Source organism: Manis pentadactyla, chromosome 6 (assembly GCF_030020395.1).
Source record: "Manis pentadactyla isolate mManPen7 chromosome 6, mManPen7.hap1, whole genome shotgun sequence".
Taxonomy (NCBI): domain Eukaryota; kingdom Metazoa; phylum Chordata; class Mammalia; order Pholidota; family Manidae; genus Manis; species Manis pentadactyla.
In genome coordinates this window covers 23,858,191-23,880,296 of record NC_080024.1, presented here as the reverse complement: position 1 = coordinate 23,880,296, position 22,106 = coordinate 23,858,191, and positions in this window count along the sequence as shown.

Below are 22,106 nucleotides of genomic sequence, written 5' to 3'. Positions count from 1 at the left end.
TCTTTGAAAAGAGAGAGCACCACAATCAACTTTGGATCCTGACTAATAAAAGGCTCACATCCGTCCATCTAAATTAAAAACTTTCTATAGGAATGACAGCACTTTCTCTCCCTCAGCAGGTCATGATATAGATCACTACGGACAGCATTCCTGTGGAGATGACTCCAGGAGGCTGGGGCAGTTGCAAGCAGTAGGGAGCAGTGACAGAGAATTAGAATGCTATTGACTTGATTCTCAATCTATGTTGGATCAAATTATCTAGGGCAAATCAAAGAGTGACTGTCTAATCATGCTGAATATGTGAAGAGAAAGAGGACAGCAAATTTTATTTTTGAAAGTAGAAATTGACAAAGTAGAATTATCTAACTTTTTTCAAAAATAGCACTAGAGGACTGATTCTCAATTATGCTAATTCTCATTGATTTTTCTTGTTTTGAATTGAATTTAGAAATAGCACTATGAGTAGTTTGCTCAGTCATCTTCTTGTAGAAATCGGCCAAACTCCTAAGGCTGGAATTCAAGATTCTCTATAATCTAGTGAAAAATCTATATTCAGTTTTGATCTTTTATTCTTCTCAGCATAAAGTCTTTTGTCAGTGGTGGTTGACTTGCTGATGTTTAAAACTACCTTCATTTGATAAACCCATGAATTACTGTCCTGTTCCCATGTCATACTAACCTGTCCATGCTTCAAGTTGAGAACTGTGTTTGAACTGATTTTAGACACAGTGTCTGACACCCAGCAAAAGCCCAATAAATATTTCTTGAATAAATGAACATTAGCTGATTATCCTTCTTTTAGAGTTCAGTTATTAGGGACAATTTAAGTCTAGAACATTATGGTGTGCAGTCAAGGATACCACAATCCTAGGAAACTCCTTTGCTTGAGGAAATTAAAGCACAATATTGTATTAAAGGAATTTCCCTTAAGCCTACTTTGCACTGATATTCTACATATGTTTTAATATACTTTTCTGAGATAGGGCTTCAGAAAGATAGCTTATTCCAAAAATGGATAAGAATAGCTGAACAACGATGACAACTTTTGAATCTGTAAGAATGCCAGTTTATTATGGTTTACTTGACTTCGATTCTGTGTATCAGGAGACTGAATGCTAGAGTACTGGCTTTGGAGTCAGACAAACTGAAATATGGTGCCTTCTAGATTCGTGACACTGGCAAGGGATTCAATATCTATAAGCCTCATTCTTTGAATAAGATAAAAATATGTACCTCACTTGAGAGTGTTCAGTAACAAATGTTAGTAAAGTTGTTTAGCATGCTGTCTAGCACATGGTAGGAATTCAGCAAATGTCTGGAGATCCTACTTTCTAAGGGTATAGAGTTAAGTACTAGTTTAAACATAGTAGTATGGCAATATAACAATATGACATGTTTAATGTCTAAAATGTAAACTTTTAAAGAATATGTAAATTGTGTAGCCCAACACCTTCACCTTATGCATTAGAAGGCTCAGAGTTAAAGTAGCATAGGATAACCAATGGCAGTTTATTGTGATATGCCATATTTCATTTTTTTTAAGTTTTTCTTTCATCATTTACTTGAAAAGTACATACACACACCCCCACACACAGTTTTTGACTCTGGGTAACCCTCATTAGGTTTCACAAAGAAAATTACCCTGGGTAAGGGTATACAGTGTTTGACTTAAAGCTTAGGTATTTTAGGCATGCACTAAAAATGGAATGTAGCTATAACTTAAAACAGAAACAGCCCAGAATAGAATACCCGGATGTCAATAAGTGTTAGAAAGAGAGTTCATAGGGAAAAATATATGGAATTTCAGTGGATATAGTCAACTAGGATTGATTCTGGTGTCTATGGTTGTTAAAAATTCCCGAGCAACCGAAGTACAAGTGGAATGGATTTTAAAGGTATGTGTAGTTAAAACTTCTGGTAACAGAACTTTCCCACCACCCCTTAAAGGCCAAAGCCTCTGGAGTTATGGTTAACCCAAAGAAGTTAGATCAATATGATTTGTTGGAGAATCTTAAAAGATTTTATTGACCTCATGTGACCCTCAGCCTCATTGCAACAAGTCACAGAGCTCTCAAACCTAGCTCAGATGGACACATTTCGAGCCAAAATTGATGTAAGTTAAAAAAAATTGTCCAATTGTAATAACTATAATAGCTAATGCTTATCGAGTATTTTTCCTCTGAATTAAATTATTTAAGCTTCACAGTAATCCCCACAAGCTAGGCATTATATAGATTAATTACGTTTAGTCTTATGAGCTTAAATAAGTTGCTCTAGGTCATATAGCAAATGCGAAGTGGAACCAGGTCTTTAACCAAGGCACTCTGCCTCCAGAGCCAGAACTCGTAGCTACTTCACAAAACTAAATCGAGTCTTACTCCACTTCCAATTCATGTCTCTTCTCACATCAGTTTAATAACCAACATCCCATGACAAACAGCAGAGGGCATGAGCAGGAAAGGTCAGACTTGGATTCTGTCAGTGTGCAGTCTGACCCCTCGCAATTTGAAGAGGTGTCCTGGGGGTCTCATTTTATCTTTTTGTGTCATCAACATCCACCCACAGCACCAGATAGAACGTATCGAGGTGTCAAGAGTCATTGGTTACTTAACCCATGTGCACTGCAATAAAATGTAGTATGATGCATGGATAGGGACAGCTGCTTCTCTCTTTGACACATGGTGGCAGGTGACAGGCTTGGAGCAGACCATGGTGGGTTTAAATAGAGGCTGTTCAAGGGACTCTGGGCCCTTGCCACTAACCAGTTGATGGTTTGAGTAAGTTACTTGGTATTATCAGATTCAGCTTCCTCATCTGTAAAGTAAGGATGATAGTACATCATTTTTATTGTAATTGTAATTAGCATTACAGTCATTGTTACCATAATCAAATATTACTGATTATAATATATATATTCAATTTAGTATATAATTACTGATTATAATATTTACTTGAATAGGCACTTAAGAATGACACTTAGTTCCATTCAGAATGAAATAATATATTCATTCATTACTGCATCCATTACTCAGTCAACAAATTGGCCTTGGAGTAAAACCTGCTTCCTGCCCTCCAGCTGCTTTCTGGATAAACAGACATTCTGAGCTCACTACAACACTCTTCTCAGACTCTCATCTATACAGTACTCAGAATATTGGATTTGCTAGTCTCCCTCGAGCCCCTACACTCTATATATTTAGCTTTCTATGCCCTCTTTCTTTTAAAAGCTTGAAATATCCTTTTTCAATCCTGAATTTTTCTTTCTCTCTCAGGCAAATCATTGTCTCCTTGGTCTTTCTTCTCAGGCATATGAAGGCTAAGTTAAGGACTGCACAGTTAGGGAGAACAGGCAGCAAGGATGTGTCATCTGAGCAGGTGCAGGTATATTTCCACAAGAGGAAGGACAAAGTAAGATAAATTCTAACTGAAATAAGCAGGCAATGAGAGGCAACAAAGGGCCAGGCAGTTTATTTGAGAGCAATCCCGGGCGATGTTCCCTGGTCTGGCTAGTCACAGGCAGGGGAAGTCACACTCAGCAGGGCAGGCAGTGAGTTTTTAAAGAAGGTAAGGGGAGGCAGAGCTTAGATTACAGCGGTGCGAGGATTGGCTAGTCTAAGGCACATTTTTCAGGTTGGGAGGGGGCAGCAGCCAGGGACTTGGGCACGTCATCAGCGTCCGATGTGCTCACCCCTCCCTTACGTGCCTCCAACCTTACTGTTTAGTGCAAACTTCCACTGGAACAGTCTAAGATGTCTTATTATCTAGAACTTTAAGATGCTTTGCTTAGGATGGGTTGAGGAGGAGAAAAAGAAGAGACAGGGCAAAGGAGTTGTACATAAATAATTCTCAATCACACTTTCTGACACACAGAAAACAATCAAAAACCATGTAATCTGGAAATGTGTGCTAATTCCATTCAGGTGAAGAGGCAACATCTCACTTGCAACCCACTCAAAGTATTTTGCATATTGAAAGTCAAAAGCTTAAGAAACATCTGTTGAAATGCTGATCTCCTTAGTGTAATCTTTAGTTGCTATCCATACAGCAATCTTAAAATTTAAAAACCATTATAAATGCTGTAAATAACATGGGCTATTATCCCTACAAGAAAAATATAAAATAAAAAAGTGTATTTATGAATAGGAGTATACATACCCAGGGAGTAGGGGCTATTTTAAAAAACATCTGTATTGCATTTTGTATAAAGGACTTAATTTTAAATATTCAAATTGGTATGACATAGTATATTAACATAGTATATGCCATTGTATTCACATGCACTCTGCCTTCTGGGAAACTCAAACTGAAAAGATTATAGCAGTAAATAGGTTGGGTCTGAGATGCATTACCTTTCCCTATTGTTAAAGTATACTTCCTCCTGCTTTACCACAGTATATCACTTCTGTGTTTTTCTAGTGCATTTGTCTGTTGAGAAACCAGTTGGAGCTGATGAATGCTTCTCCATAGAGAAATTGCAAGTGAAATCATTACAAGAGAACTTTTGTATATTAACCTGAAATTACTTCACCTTTTAAGGAACTGAGCCCTAAAATTATTAGTGTTTGCTTTGTGTTGACTACAGTGAATGCTTTTTATTTAATTCTGTCTTAAGTGGAAGTTTGTTCCTTGAACTGTAATATCATTCCTGAAGGGGGATAACAAAAGCAATTCCAGCACTCTGATTTCACAGAAAGCTTCTATATTTTACCAAGAATTCAAGCTAAGATAATTACTTCAGATTTTTTGTCACTAAAAAGTGGAAGTTGAAATGCTATCACACAATACTGCAAATGTAGTATTTCTGGTAAGTCTGGTGGGAGTTATTTATAAAAAGATCTACCTTGACTTCTGAAAGGCATGTAAAACTATTTCTTCTCTTAATTACTCTTGAATTCTCACCTATTACACTATAAGCTTCTTTGTAGAGTAATGTTTGACAGGTACCCTTTGAAAAGCAACATGTGAGTCAAATATGTGAGGAAAAATAAAACAAATGAAACCAAAAATACCACTTTGTTAATGCAAAAAAGTTTTCGAATGATGGAGGAACAGTTGAAAAGCTAGACTTGTCGTGCATCTGGTCCGGTTATCCCAGAACAAAGTCATGCTTGAGGACTGCTCACGTGCTCTGCTTGCTTTCTTACAGATTCCATTTCATTGTCTAAAACAGTCACACCTTTCTCAAGAGTCACCTCTCAGAATCCACAAATACCATTCCAAGCAGTTCCTGGCTTTTTCTGCCAGAACATTTTTATCTAACTTTTGTTGAGAGAGTAATAGAAACTCCACTTGTTATATACTTCAATCTGCCTGCAACTGAGAGGTCATATCTCTGCCTTATACTTTCATTTTTCATTGTATTGCAAATTCTTTATCAAAATAAGTTAAAGTAGGGTAATAATAGTACCTGCATATATCATAAATATAGTAAATATAAATATATATTTATATTTATAAATATAGTATACATGTATAATATAATGCTTTGCTTTTGAAGTAAACTCCAAATTCTTGATAAATTTAGATAATTCTAATGTTTCCATGCTTGTCTATTATGAAGTCAAAGTACAGTCTTTTACTAATAAGCACAGTTATTTAGAATTATTGATGTAAATTGGAGAGGAAAATGATTCATCCTGTGTTTTTGCCATTACTCTCCCTTATGAATATACATTCAACCAGAATCACAATCAGTTCTCTATTTTCATCAGTGGAAGCCACCAGCAATCTTTACATTGACAACATCACCCAACTGATAATTGAATGACAAATTGACTTTTAATGCCCATGAAAGTCTTTTTTCTTTCCTGAAATTAGAATTATTCACTCTAATTTTGATATCACATACAAATGCATGTAATTTATATAATATTTGTTGGTTCAAAGGAGTTTTAAAGTCAACTTATACATAAATCAAGGGAATCTCTTCATTTACCTATAAAAGAGATCTATTCTAGGTTAAGCAATAGTGAAATTCCTAAAACTGGTACAGTTCTAGATTACAAAGATTTTTCACAGAAATAGCACATATTATCATCTTCATAATCTTCATAATCATAGTTAACATTAATTAAAACTTACTTTGTGACAAACATTGTTTCAAGCAGTATACATGAGTTGATGTGTTTAATCTCTCAACATCATAAATTGAGTTGTATTACTATTCTTTTTTCAAAAATAAGGAATCTAAGCAAAGAAAGAGTAAACTTATTTTCTAAGATGACAACTGTTAAGTGGTGTAGCTGAGATTTCAGCCAAGGTGACTCCAGAGCCTGCATTCTTTATTTTTGTAAATAATTATTTTTTATTGAAGGGTAGTTGACACACAGTATTACATTAGTTTCAGGTGTACAACACAGTGATTCAACATTTATATACATGATAATTCTAGGTACCAGCTATCACCATACCAAGTTGTTACAACATTTTGACTATATTCCTTACACTATACATTACATCCCGGTTACTTATTTATTTAACAATTGGAAGTGTGTACTTTTTTTTTTTTTTGGAGGGCATCTCTCATATTTATTGATCAAATTGTTGTTAACAACAATAAAATTCTGTATAGGGGAGTCAATGCTCAATGCACAATCATTAATCCACCCCAAGCCTAATTTTCGTCAGTCTCCAATCTTCTGAAGCATAATGAACAAGTTCTTACATGGAGAACAAATTCTTACATAGTGAATAAGTTACATGGTGAGCAGTACAAGGGCAGTCATCACAGAAACTTTCGGTTTTGCTCATGCATTATGGACTGTAAACAGATCAAATATGAATACTCATTTGATTTTTATACTTGCTTTATATGCGGATACCACATTTCTCTCTTTATTATTATTATTTATAATAAAATGCTGAAGTGGTAGGTAGATACAAGATAAAGGTAGAAAACATAGTTTAGTGTTGTAAGAGAGCAAATGTAGATGATCAGGTGTGTGCCTGTAGACTATGTGTTAATCCAAGCTAGACAAGGGCAATAAAACACCCACGTATGCAGAAGATTTCTCTCAGAACGGGGGGGTGAGGTTCTAAGCCTCACCTCTGTTGATCCCCAATTTCTCACCTGATGGCCCCCTGCAACTGTGCCTGTCTTAGGTTTTTCCTCCCTTGAGGAATGTTACCCGTCTCTGGCTAACCAGTCATCTTCCGGGGCCATACAGGGAAATGTTAAGTTGGTAAGTGAGAGAGAAGCCTTATTGTTTGAAAAGGTTAGCTTTTTACTTCTTTGCAGATTTATGCCCTGTGGCTTCTATGCCCAGCATTTGTCATGAGGTATCTTTACCACTTGGAAGAATTATGATACTCAGTAAATTTGATATGAGGCACGATTCCTATTTAAGGGTTGTAATTAGGAAGGAAGAAGAAAAGCTATAGAAGGAGCAGGCGGAAGAAAACATGGGAAGATTGATTATTTCCTTGACATATCTTCTGGTAGAGTAACTTCAGCATGTATAGGTTTTAAACTACTAATTAAATTGTGCACACATATTAACTTAATAGGAGTATAGTTACATAACCAAAGCAAACCTATAATTACCAGCCATCTCCAGTGAAACCAAGAAAACCAGTTAGGCACCTTAGGCATTTGTGAAAACTTATCTATGATATGGTGGATATTGTCCAACTGAACTTGAACAGTCTGGGAGAAATCAGACAAATTAAAACAACCCATTCCTGGGGACTGTTCACATCCCATATGTTCTTTTAACAGTAGATAGTCTGTAGTCGCAAGATTTTGCAGCGCTGCAACTTGCACTTCTCCTAATTCTTGGTTGAGTTCCAACAGTATAAATCCAGTCAAATTTGTTGTTTTACTGTATGCACAGGCCAGCTTAGATATCTCCTTCTTCATTCCCATGGCAAGTCCAGGAACTGGTGGGATGAGTGCATCTACACCTGTAGCAGTGCGTGGATTTTGTTGGGTTTTTTGATGATCATCTTCTGGCATGAGTCTTCCAGAGAGTGCTGATGTTGGAAGTTCTTTTTCATATAGTATCTTAGTTCATTTTCGGTGTAGCCAAATTAGGCTTTGATCCTCTGTATAAACACAAACAGACCCTTTGCCTACACTTTTATATGCCCTTTATACCATTGTGTAGAACTCATTGGAGGTCACCACACAGGAACTGCTTTTTTTGTTGTTGTTGTTATCATTAATCTACACTTACATGACGAATATTATGTTAACTAGGCTCTCCCCTATACCAGGTCCCCCCTTTAAACCTCTTTACAGTCACTGTCCATCAGCATAGCAAAATGTTGTAGAATCACTACTTGCCTTCTGTGTGTTGTACAGCCCTCCAACTTCTCCCATCCCCCCCATGCTTGCTAATCTTAATACCTGCCTTCTTCTTCTTCCTCCCACCTTGTCCCTCCCTACCCACCCATCCTCCCCAGTCCCTTTGCCTTTGGTACCTCTTAGTCCATTCTTGAGTTCTATGATTCTGCTACTGTTTTGTTCCTTCAGTTTTTCATTTATTCTTTTACTCCACAGATGAGTGAAATCATTTGGTATTTCTCTTTCTCTGCTTGGCTTGTTTCACTGAGCATAATACCCTCCAGCTCCATCCATGTTGCTGCAAATGGTAGGATTTTCCCTTTTCTTATGGCTGAGTAGTATTCCATTGTGTATATGTACCACATCTTCTTTATCCATTCATTTATTGATGGACATTTAGGTTGCTTTCAATTCTTGGCTATTGTAAATAGTGCTGTGATAAACATAGGGGTGCACTGATCTTTCTCAAACTTGGCTGCTGCATTCTTAGGGTAAATTCCTAGGAGTGCAATTCCTGGGTCAAATGGTAAGTCTGCTTTGAGCATTTTGATGAACCTCCATACTGCTTTCCACAATGGTTGAACTAATTTACATTCCCACCAGCAGTGTAGGAGGGTTCCCCTTTCTCCACAGCCTTGCCAATATTTGTTGTTGTTTGTCTTTTGGATGGCAGCCATCCTTACTGGTGTGAGGTGATACCTCATTGTAGTTTTAATTTGCATTTCTCTGATAATTAGCGATGTGGAGCATCTTTTCATGTGTCTGTTGGCCATCTGTATTTCCTTTTTGGAGAACTGTCTGTTCAGTTCCTCTGCCCATTTTTTAATTGGGTTATTTGTGTTTTGTTTGTTGAGGCATGTGAGCTCTTTATATATTCTGGACGTCAAGCCTTTATCGGATCTGTCATTTTCAAATATATTCTCCATACTGTAGAGTTCCTTTTTGTTCTATTGATGGTGTCTTTTGCTGTACAGAAGCTTTTCAGCCTAATATAGTCCCACTTGTTCATTTTTGCTGTTGTTTTCCTTTGCCAGGGAGATATGTTCAAGAAGAGGTCACTCATGTTTATGTCTAAGAGGTTTTTGCCAATGTTTTCTTCCAAGACTTTAATGGTTTCATGACTTACATTTAGGTCTTTGATCCATTTTGAATTTACTTTTGTATATGGGGTTAGACAATGGTCCAGTTTCATTCTCCTACATGTAGCTGTCCAGTTTTGCCAGCACCATCTGTTGAAGAGACTGTCATTTCGCCATTGTATGTCCATGGCTCCTTTATCAAATATTAATTGACCATATATGTCTGGGTTAATGTCTGGATTCCCTAGTCTGTTCCATTGGTCTGTGGCTCTGCTCTTGTGCCAGTACCAAATTGTCTTGATTACTATGGCTTTATAGTAGAGCTTGAAGTTGGGGAGTGAGATTCCCCCCCACTTTATTCTTCTTTCTCAGGATTGCTTTGGCTATTCAGGGTCTTTGGTGTTTCCATATGAATTTTTGAATTATTTGTTCCAGTTCATTGAAGAATGTTGCTGGTAGTTTCATAGGGATTGCATCAAATCTGTATATTGCTTTGGGCAGGATGGCCATTTTGATGATATTAATTCTTCCTAGCCACGAGCATGGGATGAGTTTCCATCTGTTAGTGTCCCCTTTAATTTCTCTTAAGAGTGACTTGTAGTTTTCAGAGTATAAGTCTTTCTCTTCTTTGGTTAGGTTTATTCCTAGGTATTTCATTTTATCTTATGCAATTGTGAATGGAGTTGTTTCCTGATTTCTCTTTCTGTTGGTTTACTGTTAGTGTATAGGAAAGCCACAGATTTCTGTGTGTTGATTTTGTATCCTGCAACTTTGCTGTATTCCGATATCAGTTCTAGTAGTTTTGGGGTGGAGTCTTTAGGGTTTTTTATGTACAGTGTCATGTCATCTGCAAATAGTGATAGTTTAACTTCTTCTTTACCTATCTGGATTCCTTGTATTTTTTTGTTTTGTCTGATTGCCGTGGCTAGGACCTCCAGTAATATGTTAAATAACAGTGGGGAGAGTGGGCATCCCAGTCTATTTCCCGATCTCAGAGGAAATGCTTTCAGCTTCTCGCTGTTCAATATAATGTTGGTTGTGGATTTATCATAGATGGCCTTTATTATGTTGAGGTACTTGCCCTCTATTCCCATTTTGCTGAGAGTTTTTAACATGAATGGATGTTAAACTTTGTCAAATGCTTTTTCAGCATCTATGGAGATGATCATGTGGTTTTTGTCTTTCTTTTTGGTGATGTGGTGGATGATGTTGATGGACTTTCAAATGTTGTACCATCCTTGCATCCCTGGGATGAATCCCACTTGGTCATGTTGTATGATCCTTTTGATGTATTTTTGAATTCAGTTTGCTAATATTTTGTTGAGTATTTTTGCATCTACGTTCATCAGGCATCAGGGATATTGGTCTGTAGTTTTCTTTTTTGGTGGGGTCTTTGCCTGGTTTTGGTATTAGGGTGATGTTAGCTTCATAGAATGAGTTTGGGAGTATCCCCTCCTCTTCTATTTTTTGGAAAACTTTAAGGAGAATGGGTATTATGTCTTCCCTGTATGTCTGATAAAATTCCGAGGTAAATCCATCTGGCCCGGGGGTTTTGTTCTTTGGTAGTTTTTTGATTACCACTTCAATTTCGTTGCTGGTAATTGGTCTGTTTAGATTTTCTGTTTCTTTCTGGGTCAGTCTTGGAAGGTTGTATTTTTCTAGGAAGTTGTCCATTTCTCCTAGTTTTCCCAGCTTTTTAGCATATAGGTTTTCATAGTATTCTCTAATAATTCTTTGTATTTCTGTGGGGTCCGTCGTGATTTTTCCTTTCTCATTTCTGATACTGTTGATTTGTGTTGACTCTCTTTTCCTCTTAATAAGTCTGACTAGAGGCTTATCGATTTTGTTCATTTTCTCAAAGAACTAGCTCTTGGTTTCATTGATTTTTGCTGTTGTTTTATTCTTCTCAATTTTATTTATTTCTTCTCTGATCTTTATTATGTCCCTCCTTCTGCTGACATTAGGCCTCATTTGTTCTTCTTTTTCCAATTTCGATTATTGTGACATTAGACCATTCATTTGGGATTGTTCTTCCTTTTTTAAATATGCTTGGATTGCTATATACTTTCCTCTTAAGACTGCTTTTGCTGTGTCCCACAGAAGTTGGGGCTTAGTGTTGTTGTTGTCATTTGTTTCCATATATTGCTGGATCTCCATTTAGATTTGGTCATTGATCCACTGATTATTTAGGAGCATGTTGTTAAGCCTCCATGTGTTTGTGAGCCTTTTTGCTTTCTTTGTACTGTTTATTTCTAGTTTTATGCCTTTGTGGTCTGAAAAGTTGGTTGGTAGGATTTCAATCTTTTGGAATTTACTGAGGCTCTTTTTGTGGCCTAGTATGTGGTCTATTCTGGAGAATGTTCCATGTGCACTTGAGAAGAATGTCTATTCTGTTGCTTTTGGATGTAGAGTTCTGTAGATGTCTATTAGGTCCATCTGTTCTAGTGTGTTGTTCAGTGCCTCTGTGTCCTTACTTATTTTCTGTCTAGTGGATCTGTCCTTTGGAGTGAGTGGTGTGTTGAAGTCTCCTAGAATGAATGCATTGCATTCTATTTCCTCCTTTAGTTCTGTTAGTATTTGTTTCAGGTATGTTGGTGCTCCTGTATTGGGTGCATATATATTTATAATGGTTATATCCTCTTGTTGGACTGAGCCCTTTATCATTATGTAATGTCCTTCTTTGTCTTTTGTTACTTTCTTTATTCTGAAGCCTGTTTTGTCTGATACTAGTATTGCAACACCTGCTTTTTTCTCTCTGTTGTTTGCATGAAATATCTTTTTCCATCCCTTGACTTTAAATGTGTGCATGTCTTTGGGTTTGAGGTGAGTCTCTTGTAAGCAGCATATGGATGGATCTTGCTTTTTTATCCATTCTATTACTCTGTGTCTTTTGATTGGTGCATTCAGTCCATTTACATTTAGGATGATTATTGAAAGCTATGAACTTATTGCCATTGCAGGCTTTAAGTTTGTGGTTACCAAAGGTTCAGGGTTAGCTTCTCTACTATCTTACTGTCTAACTTTACTCGCTTGTTGAGCTATTATAAACACAGTCTGATGATTCTTTGTTTCTCTCCCTTCTTATTCCTCCTCCTCCCTTCTTCATATGTTGGGTGTTTTGTTGTGTGCTCTTTTTAGGAGTGCTCCCATCTAGAGCAGTCCCTGTAGGATGCTCTGTAGAGGTGGTTTGTGGGAGGCAAATTCCCTCAACTTTTGCTTGTCTGGGAATTGTTTAATCCCTCCTTCATATTTAAATGATATTCGTGCTGGATACAGTAGTCTTGGTTCGAGGCCCTTCTGTTTCATTTCATTAAGTATATCATGCCATTCTCTTCTGGCCTGTAGGGTTTCTGTTGAGAAGTCTGATGATAGCCTGATGGGTTTTCCTTTGTAGGTAACCTTTTTATTTTTCTCTCTGGCTGCCTTTAATACTTTGTCCTTGTCTTTGATCTTCGCCATTTTAATTATTATGTGTCTTGGTGTTGCCCTCCTTGGATCCCTTGTCATGGGTGTTCTGTGTACCTCTGTGGTCTGGGAGGCCATTTCTTCCCCTAGTTTGGGGAAGATTTTGGCAATTATTTCTTCAAAGACACTTTCTATCCCTTTTTCTCTCTCTTCTTCTTCTGGTACCCCTATAATGCGAATATTTTTCTGTTTCGTTGGTCACTCAGCTCTCTTAAAATTCTTTCATTCCTGGAGATCCTTTTATCTCTCTCTGCATCAGCTTCTCTGCGTTCCTGTTCTCTTTTTTCTAGTCCATTAATGGTCTGTTGCATCTCATCCATTCTGTTTTGAAGTCCTTCCAGAGCTTGTTTTATTTCTGTATTCTCCTTCCTTAGTTCTTGCATATTTCTCTGCAATTCCATCAGCATGGTTATGACTTTTGTTTTGAATTCTTTTTCAGGAAGACTGGTTAAATCTATCTCCCCAGGTTCCTTCTCAGGGGAAGATGTAGCAGATGCCGAAGCTGTCTGGGTTAGTCTTGTCTGGATCAAATTTTTTTGCCTTTTCATGTTGACAGGTGCTATTGACTGTCAGCTGGGAGGGCCAAACTTTTCACTTGCTACTGGCCTTTCTTTACTGGGACAACTGCTACCCCTAGTGGCTTGTGTTGGGTAATTGTGTGTAGGCTGGGTCTTTATGTCTTGCCGGGCCGGATCTCCCTTTCTGTGGGCTTGGTTTGCCTCAGGCTGTTTCTCTGCTTTTGCAGCGCCCTTAGGAGTAATGGACTGGGGTGGGGGGCTGTTTCGCTATTTACCTCCGTGAGGGGTCTCAGAGCTGTTGCCCAGAGGGTTAGTGCGCCCGGTTTTCCCTGTAATTTCCAGCCACTGGACTATGACCTGTGTTGTTTCCGTCTAGCTGTTAAGTCCCTGTCCCTTTAAGACTTTCAAAAAGCACTCACTTTTCTTTGTCACAGGGGCATCAGCTTCAGAACCCGCTCAGAGGTCTTGCTGCCCTATTTCCCTAGTTTCCAGCCCTCCATGCATGCACTGTGTCTACGCTCTGGTGCGGGTGGCTGGTGCTGGGTGTTTAGCAGTCCTGGGCTCCCTCTCCCTCCCGCTGGGAGCTCTGGGGAGGTGTGCTCGGGTCCTGTCGGGCCGGGGATTGTATCTTACCCCTTTCACCAGGTGCTGGGCTCTCGCACATGTGGATGTGGTCTGGCTGTTGTCCTGTGTCTTCTGGTCTCTCTTTTAGGATTAGTTGTATTTGTTGTATTTTCAAAAATATATATGTTTTTGGGAGGAGATTCCTACTGTCCTACTCATGCAGCCATGTTGGCTCCACCCCCCCAGAGCCTACATTTTTAACCACCATTTCTAGTTGGGAATCTGGAAATGGTGAAGCCAAAAGGGTCTTTTAATACTGAGGAAAATCTTAGTATAAATGGAATAGAAATTATAACCATACCATTGAAGCTAACTAATCTAGTAACTGGGACTGTATTTGCAAAGGCAATGCTTAAAGAAATGAAAGAAAACAAGAAATAAAAATGGAAACTTTTGAGGAAGTGCTTAAACATATAGGTCCTTGGGAATAAAATAAAGTGATATAACTGTATAATTTTTTCACATATAGAAATGTTAGGAAAAGTGGAAATATACTTAAGTACACATTGTTTGAGAAATTATTTTGTAGTTTTACTTTACATAATCTGTGAAGAGTAGAGAAGTACACAAACATGATCCCTACCCTAAAGAGTCTTATGCCTCTGAGGAGAGACTAAAGATTTTGAGCATCTTGCACTTGCATTACGTTCTGTATTTTTTGGAGATTTTTCCATAAATCGTTTCACAGTAAGCCTATTAAATAGGTATGTGAAGATCCCTTTTTACAGATGTGTAAACTAAGGTTCAGAGAGGTGATGCGGCTCTCCAAGTTAATACTTACACATGAAAGATTAAGGTGTACACAGCAAAGATCTGACAGAGGTATGAACAAGGTGATTATGATGGTCATGATAATGGGATTATCAAAAGATGTAGATGGAGATATTAGAGAAGAGCTCATGGAAGACAAGGTAGATACATTGAATAATGCAGATTACATAGTATATGGGCAGAAAAGGATCACGGGGATTTAAGTTTCAGAGAACAGCAAGAGTAGGATGGAGGAAGCCAGAAGTTTCAATGTATTTGAATTACAACAGTAAGTGTAACTTCACTAATTGTGTAAAGGGGAAATGGGTGGAAGAATATATAATAAGCAGGAGGAAACCCAATTGTGGAGCATTTTGAATGCCTTAAATTTGTACTAATTTAATAAAAGCCCTTTGAAGTTTTCTTTTTCTTTCTTTTTTTTAAAATTAGAGATAGGACATGCAAGTGTTTTAAAGAAAACTGATCTGAGGACTCTCAAGTAGTCTAAGTTAGAAAGAACAAAACTAGAGTCCAGGTCCATGTTTATCTGCCCAGATCAACAGTTTCCCAAAATTTAATGGAACAATGAATTACTGTGAACGTTGTTAAAAATGTAGATTTTTGAATCAGTGAGTTCTGCGATGTGGGCTAAGGTTCCATGTTTTTAACAAGCTGACAGCTGATGCCTGCGCTCCTGCATTGGGCTTCAGATGTTGAATAACAAAAATTTCAACCATCCTTTGTTCATATCTCTGAAAACAAGAGTCTCTAGATGTCCCCTTCCTCTGCAATATGAAGAGGCCCTTGCACCCCAAATTTTTGAGAATATTTGAGTTGAAGCTTGAATCTTGAAAGCTAAATTTTGCATCAAAACCTTAACAGAAAGGGGCAAAGATAATAAAGGTGTAACTGTCAAATCTAAGCTCAGCAGGCACCCCATGCTAGGAGCTAACAAGATCTTATTATGTTGTGTCATATCCACGGAGGCCTCATGATGACAGTGCACTTCAATCACCAATGTCCTCTACAGCCAACAGAATGCCATAGTTCTAATTTCTGTCCTTAGTCCAGTTTGATATGAACAGACTGTCACACCCAGCTCCCTGTCCTCCCGGCTTGATTCAGCATCTCAGGGCCAACCCTTAACCTGTTCCTCTGGGCCTGCCCGAGCCCCTCCTGCCTGTCTCCTTGGCTTCAGCAGTCTAGGTTCATGATACACAACACTATCAAAATTATCATCATTATCAGAACATCATTATCAGCTCTTCCTACATGTGACATTCTCTATCCTATTTACTGAACCTCCATACTTCTGATAAGGAAGGCAATTCATTTTCCTTGTAAAATGTGTGCCTCTGATACCCCACCAAACATTATCACTATCACATTTTGCATCTTCCAGATACATTTGCTGTTTTCTAAAACCTCAAATATCTGTTCCTTGAATTTATCTGTCTCCTCTTTAACAACTTTGGATCTGTTCATAACAAACTGGACTAAGGACATAAATTAGAATTATGGCATTCTAAGACCCAAAATGAAGATTCGGTACTATCCCATGGAATCTAAGAGAGTTACTATGGTGAACCACAATTATTCTAAAATGTTAACATTTTAAGAATCATCTGGGATCTAGTTAATGTTACAGATTGCTAGGCTGTACCCCAGAGATTCCAAAGGGACCTATGAGCATGTCTTTCTGAGTATCACCCCAGCTTACTCTAATGCACATAGTCTTGACTCTTCCTCTAAGAAGAACAAATGTAGTCTAAAGTATTCAGAGATGTGGTTTTTTAATCTGGCTTTGATCACAAATTAGCCATGTGAGACTGACAAATCATTCAGTTTATCTGAGTCTCAGTTTCACATCTGACCGATTTTTGAAAGTCCATTTCAACTCTGTTTATTCTATGAATGTATAAAAATCTAGTCACCAGCATATATTGAACACAAAAGGAAAAGTTCCAGGTAAGCATAATATAATAAAAATCCTGCAGAACCAGGGAGAGAATTAGGAAGTAAATAAGAAAGAGACAAACATGGAGAGATTCTTACTTATTCATCAGCTAAGAGTAAGTGCAGGATCCTGAATGATTAACATAACTGCACTTGGCACCTCCTTATAAACCTGAACTATCACATGCTTTTTGTACTCTTTGACATAACTTTCCTCAACTTGTTTCTAGATGTAGGATCCAGCGTGCCATGTGGGAAGAATGTCATGACTCAGGATGCATAATCCAAAATCTATAATATGTATTATTTAATTCTAGCACAGGAAAAGTTAGGGCCGTTGTTTCAGGGTGACAGTTTCCTTTGGCAAAACAGGCCAGGTTTCTCTGGCATAAATTCTCATCTTGTTCAGGATCCCTGGACATGGATTTAAGAGGAATACTCTTGTCAGTAAGCTCCTTAGTACTCTCATAGTACATAGAAGTCACCTCTGAATTATGACAGTGAGTTATCATCGCCTGCCCTGAAATGCATGCACACATCTCCAGTAGTCTTTGCACAGCTGTTTGCATGTAGTAGAAATGAGAAATTTTTATGAAATAATTATCTTCAGAATAACTTTGAAAAATCTATGAAATTAAATGCTATTTATTCATTAACATTTGAAAAACCAGAAATATCTTTCCATCTGCTTTTGATGAAATCAGCCCTTTATTCAGTTTGATATTACCACAAATTAGTCTGGTTGCTTTCATAGCTTTTTCATGCTCCCATTTCCTTTAACTCTTAGAAGTGATGCACGCTATAGCTTTTAGACAATGCTCTCTGCTGATGAACAACCACAGATTACAGACACACAATATGGAAACCTTTAATAAGCTGAATAGAAGTATTTACAATACACATCTATGCATGGCTGGCTGAATGTTTTTGCTTAGATTTCATATTTTACTTTCTATGGTTTGTTTGATGGAAGTCTTGAGAGAATAATGCCATTTTGTAGCTTTCCATGATTGCTATTGTACTGTGTTATAAACTGTATATTCTTCATTTAGATATGCTAAGCAGTTTTTTCTTTCTTAATAATGGGAAAAATCTCTTTTTATACAGTTTTCAGAATGAAAGTTAATATTAATATTGTTCTCTTCTGCATTAGTAAAATGAATTTCAATAAATTCAACCAACTGTGAAAGACAAAAGATGTTGAAATAAATGGACAAGATATGGATGTAAGTTCAAAAAGCATTTGGTTGATAATGACTTGCAATGAAAGTTATTTTTATTAACTAAAAAATGTTAAGTCCTTTCATCCTCAGAAGAGCAAATTTGTAAGACCAAGTAAATTGATTATTTCTATTTTGTTACTTCCATTAATTCTCCATGTCCTATATGTGACAGGGTTGATTTCATTTCCCATGTTACTTTTTTTCCAATAGATTAACATCAAAACTATTACAGGTAGTGAAGCACTTTCCATAGTTTTCTTCCTTCTCTTTCTCTGTAAGCCCTTTGTAAGATTTAATATTTTAACAACATTTCTTAGCTAAAAGTAAGCCCCTTAAGCAATCATAAGAGTAGTTCTCTATCTAAACAAAAGGTCAGTTCTGAGAAAGGCATTATATATCCTGGAATTATGTATTTATTCTGTCCAAGACTTTCAACTTAGGTTTTTATAAATGTCATTCTCATTTTGCTAGGCGTGTCTACCAGATTTCTTTATTCTCACCTATTTTCATGAGCTTTGTCCTACAATATATATGTGGAATATATATGTGATGCCTATAGCTGCCAGACATTATGACTAACAGATGAGGTCTAGTGGGAAAATCATATAGCTGGTTTCATGGTAATTTGATGTCTTTTTTTCACTATCTTAAAGATGAGGATAATGAGTGCTTATCATTCACAGCTTGGTGTTTAGATAATTATATTATAGTGTAAATGTTGACATTTTCAACATAATATTAATAGAACCTTAATCATCCATCTATTTGCTGGCATAGATTGAGTTTGAAATAAAATGTGTGTGGTAGGTACTGACATCACAATATTTTGGATGGAAGTTACAGAAACTAACACAAGTCAGCTTAAGTAGAAACCAGAAGTTTATGGTAAGAATGTGGGTGGCTTATGAAACCAAAAAGAAAAGAACAGGACTTATTTTTTTAATGCCAAGTTTTTGGGATAGAGTATTTCACAGGCCCGGAGTGGGTCAGGTGGCCTCTACCCGATTACTTGTGGCTAAGGATGCTGATCATAGAGAAAAATGTTGCTGTGAGAGGCCCATTTGTGCAAATGAGGTGGGGCAAATGAGGTGGTTTTCAGTTGAGGAGATACCCTAAGAGTTCCCTGTTGCTGTACAATCAATAGGATTGTTACCTTAGGGCCTCAAATGGTTCTGGCCAATTATCATTTCTAATCGTCCACTTTATAATTTGAAGTTCTACCATTCATTCTTTTAAATGAAGCAAATGAGATTTTCATGCCATTTATTGAGTCTAGAGTTGATTCCATGTCAATTTCAAAAAATTTCTATTTCTTAGCCAAGAACTAAGAGAGGTGATCCCAGGACAGTGTAAATGGAGAGATTTCAGGTATTGAAATTTGTCTTTTGCATTGGCAAGGTAGAAAGGTAATTCTTATAGCTAAAAATTTTCTGGGCACTTACTAAGTAACAGGGAAGATGCAAAGAACTTTAAACATTCCTTTTAACCCTAAGCAGTAGGTTTTTATTTTATTTACTATTATCTTTGAAAAAAGGAAACAGTGGCACAGAGAATGTAAGTAATTTGCTCATTGATTTAGCTCGTAAGTGGGGAAGCCAAGAAAATCATATCTCTGCCGCCTATAAAACCAGATGACAGCTGGAGGCTAAATGTTACCTCATGAGAGAAAAATGTGTGTTCATGTTGGAGTAAAAATATGATGAACATCAGTAAAATTATTTGCTTCTTTTACTGGGATTCTGAGGACCAGACTCCAGTATACTAGAAATTGATTATACCATGGTTCTTTGCATTTGCCTTATTTATTTCTCCATTTTATTATCCTCCAAGCAGACTTTCTTGACTTAGCTTCTCCTCTCTAACCTGCCCCCAGTACAGAGCTGCTGCTTACTCATCCCCCCACGGCCCTCAGTGTTCAGGGGGCAGCAACGTCTGCCTTGCTAACAGCAGCTGGTACCACCTGACCCTCTATGGATACTCAGTAAGCATTTGTTGAGTGAATTGGCAGATAGAAAATTGTTCTTTACTGCTTTAAAAAGTCAGTGGCTTCACATTGCTCATAGAATGAAATTCAAACTCTTCTCTATGACCTTCAAGGTCCTTTTCAGATGGCCGTGCAAATTGTCTCATCTCACTGCTCACTCTTTCTTCCTGTCTTGTAAACAGTATACATCAGAGTTTCTCAATTTACCTTTCTCCAACAACACACTTGATTGACAGTTGCCATTCGTAGGCATGGCACACCTCCATGGGCACGGCCTCTGGCATAGATAGGGAGAGCATGATTTATAGGGAACCCGTCATAACTCCACCCCTTTGTCTCCCACTCAGGAAATGAGAATGCGAGTGAGTGGACCTGACATTGTTTCAGTGAACACTTTCAACCCTCTCCATTTTACATAAAGAAAATTGGGGAACTTCAATGTATTTTAATTGTTGTTTTTAAGGTACAGTTTGCAAAATACCATTCCATTGAGACTCTCTGGTTGAGCACCATTTTTAGTAGTAATAGTTAACATTAATTGCTTGTCTTCCAACATTGGGCACAGTATTAAGTATTTTATATTTATTAAGCTTCCCCAAAATATTGTGAACTAAATTACATCATTCTTATTTTATAGAAGAGGAAATTGAAGCACAGAGAGCCTAAATAATTTACCCAAGATCACACAAGTAGTTAGGTTTATGTATTTTTCAATTAAAAAAATTGTTTGTCAAACTATTCCTTTTTCCCTGTCTGCCACACCCATTTATTGCCTTGAGAGCTTAACCCCAACACACACACACACACTAAATTTTAGGGTTTTGAGTACAAATTATATGTTTGCCAAGTTCTATGATATCGTTACAAGTAAACAAAAAGAAATTAAGTACCTTTTTGGTAGATATCATTGTACAGGTAAGCATGTGCCAGGGACACTTGACCCTAGTACATGAAAGTTCAGATTTGATATCATTTCAGACACAGTTGCTTCATGCATTACTTTATATCAAGTCTCAAAGAGAGTACTTCCATTTCTTTATTATTTCATATAAAATTGGATTCCTTATATACCAAATCTGTTGTGTTTGTTTCACATGGAGATGTGGGTCCTTCAACTTTTGCTCTGTGAACAACATTTGCTCTAATCTGATACATATTGTGTGGTTCAATACTTTTTGCAACAAAGATTACATATAAAATTTTGTGCCTCCCTGAATGCAGTTATAATTCCTCTAATTTTTTTAAATATTCCACTTCTTCATCTTTCATATGCTAGAAAATAGAGTTCCACATCTGCACACCCATGGACACTTATTGTGCAAACCACACATACACCCAATTATTTCTTTATGAGTACGGCTCTTTGATACTTTTCTTGGTGAGGATATTTTGTGTATCTTCCAACACCTTCCTAAGATGCTATGGAAAGTAAGTATCCTCTGCATAATCCTCTTGTTGAAAACCAGGTGCTTTACTTCAGACACTTAGTAGCTGTCCTTCACACCTCCATGCAAGTAACTAAAGGACTCTAGTGGATAGCAAATGTCTGTGAAAACAAACATTTGCATTTTTAATTTCTCCATATTAAAATAAAACACAATATTTGTTAGTTGGTACAAATGGCAATATTTTAAGGTAAGGATAAATACAAATAACAAATTTGCAAATTAAATGTAGAATTTAGAATGCTTTTTCTTCTTTACAAGTTGGTGATGTTGAAAATAGAAGAAAGCAAATGGAGACTTAATATTATGACTTAGGTAAGAAAACCTAAAAGGAGAAAGTTAACGAAGGAATCTTACTTATTATTTGATAGGATAGTGAAAGTGGGCAAATAGATAACATCAGAGAGAAGATAAATGGTCTTAAGTCCAGGATCACACTGGAATCCAGATGAATACAAGTAAACAATAGATTGAGGGCAACTTTGAAATGCAGCCAACACTGGCAGATAAATAAGAAAGGAGGAAATAAGATAAAAGGAGTTTCTCTCTAAGGGGCAGGCCAGGTTCTTTTTGAAGTACTATGATCATTTTTTTGAGATATGGAGAGTTTGAATATGGTTAAGAAGAAAAGAATTAAATACCTAAATACTTGGAAAATAAGAGTGCTTAAGACAGGGATTCTCAAACTCGGCACTATTGACCTTTTTTAGCCTAGATAATTCTTTGTTGTGGAGCTGTGAACTGTAGGATGTTCCTCAGCAACCCTGACCTCTACCCC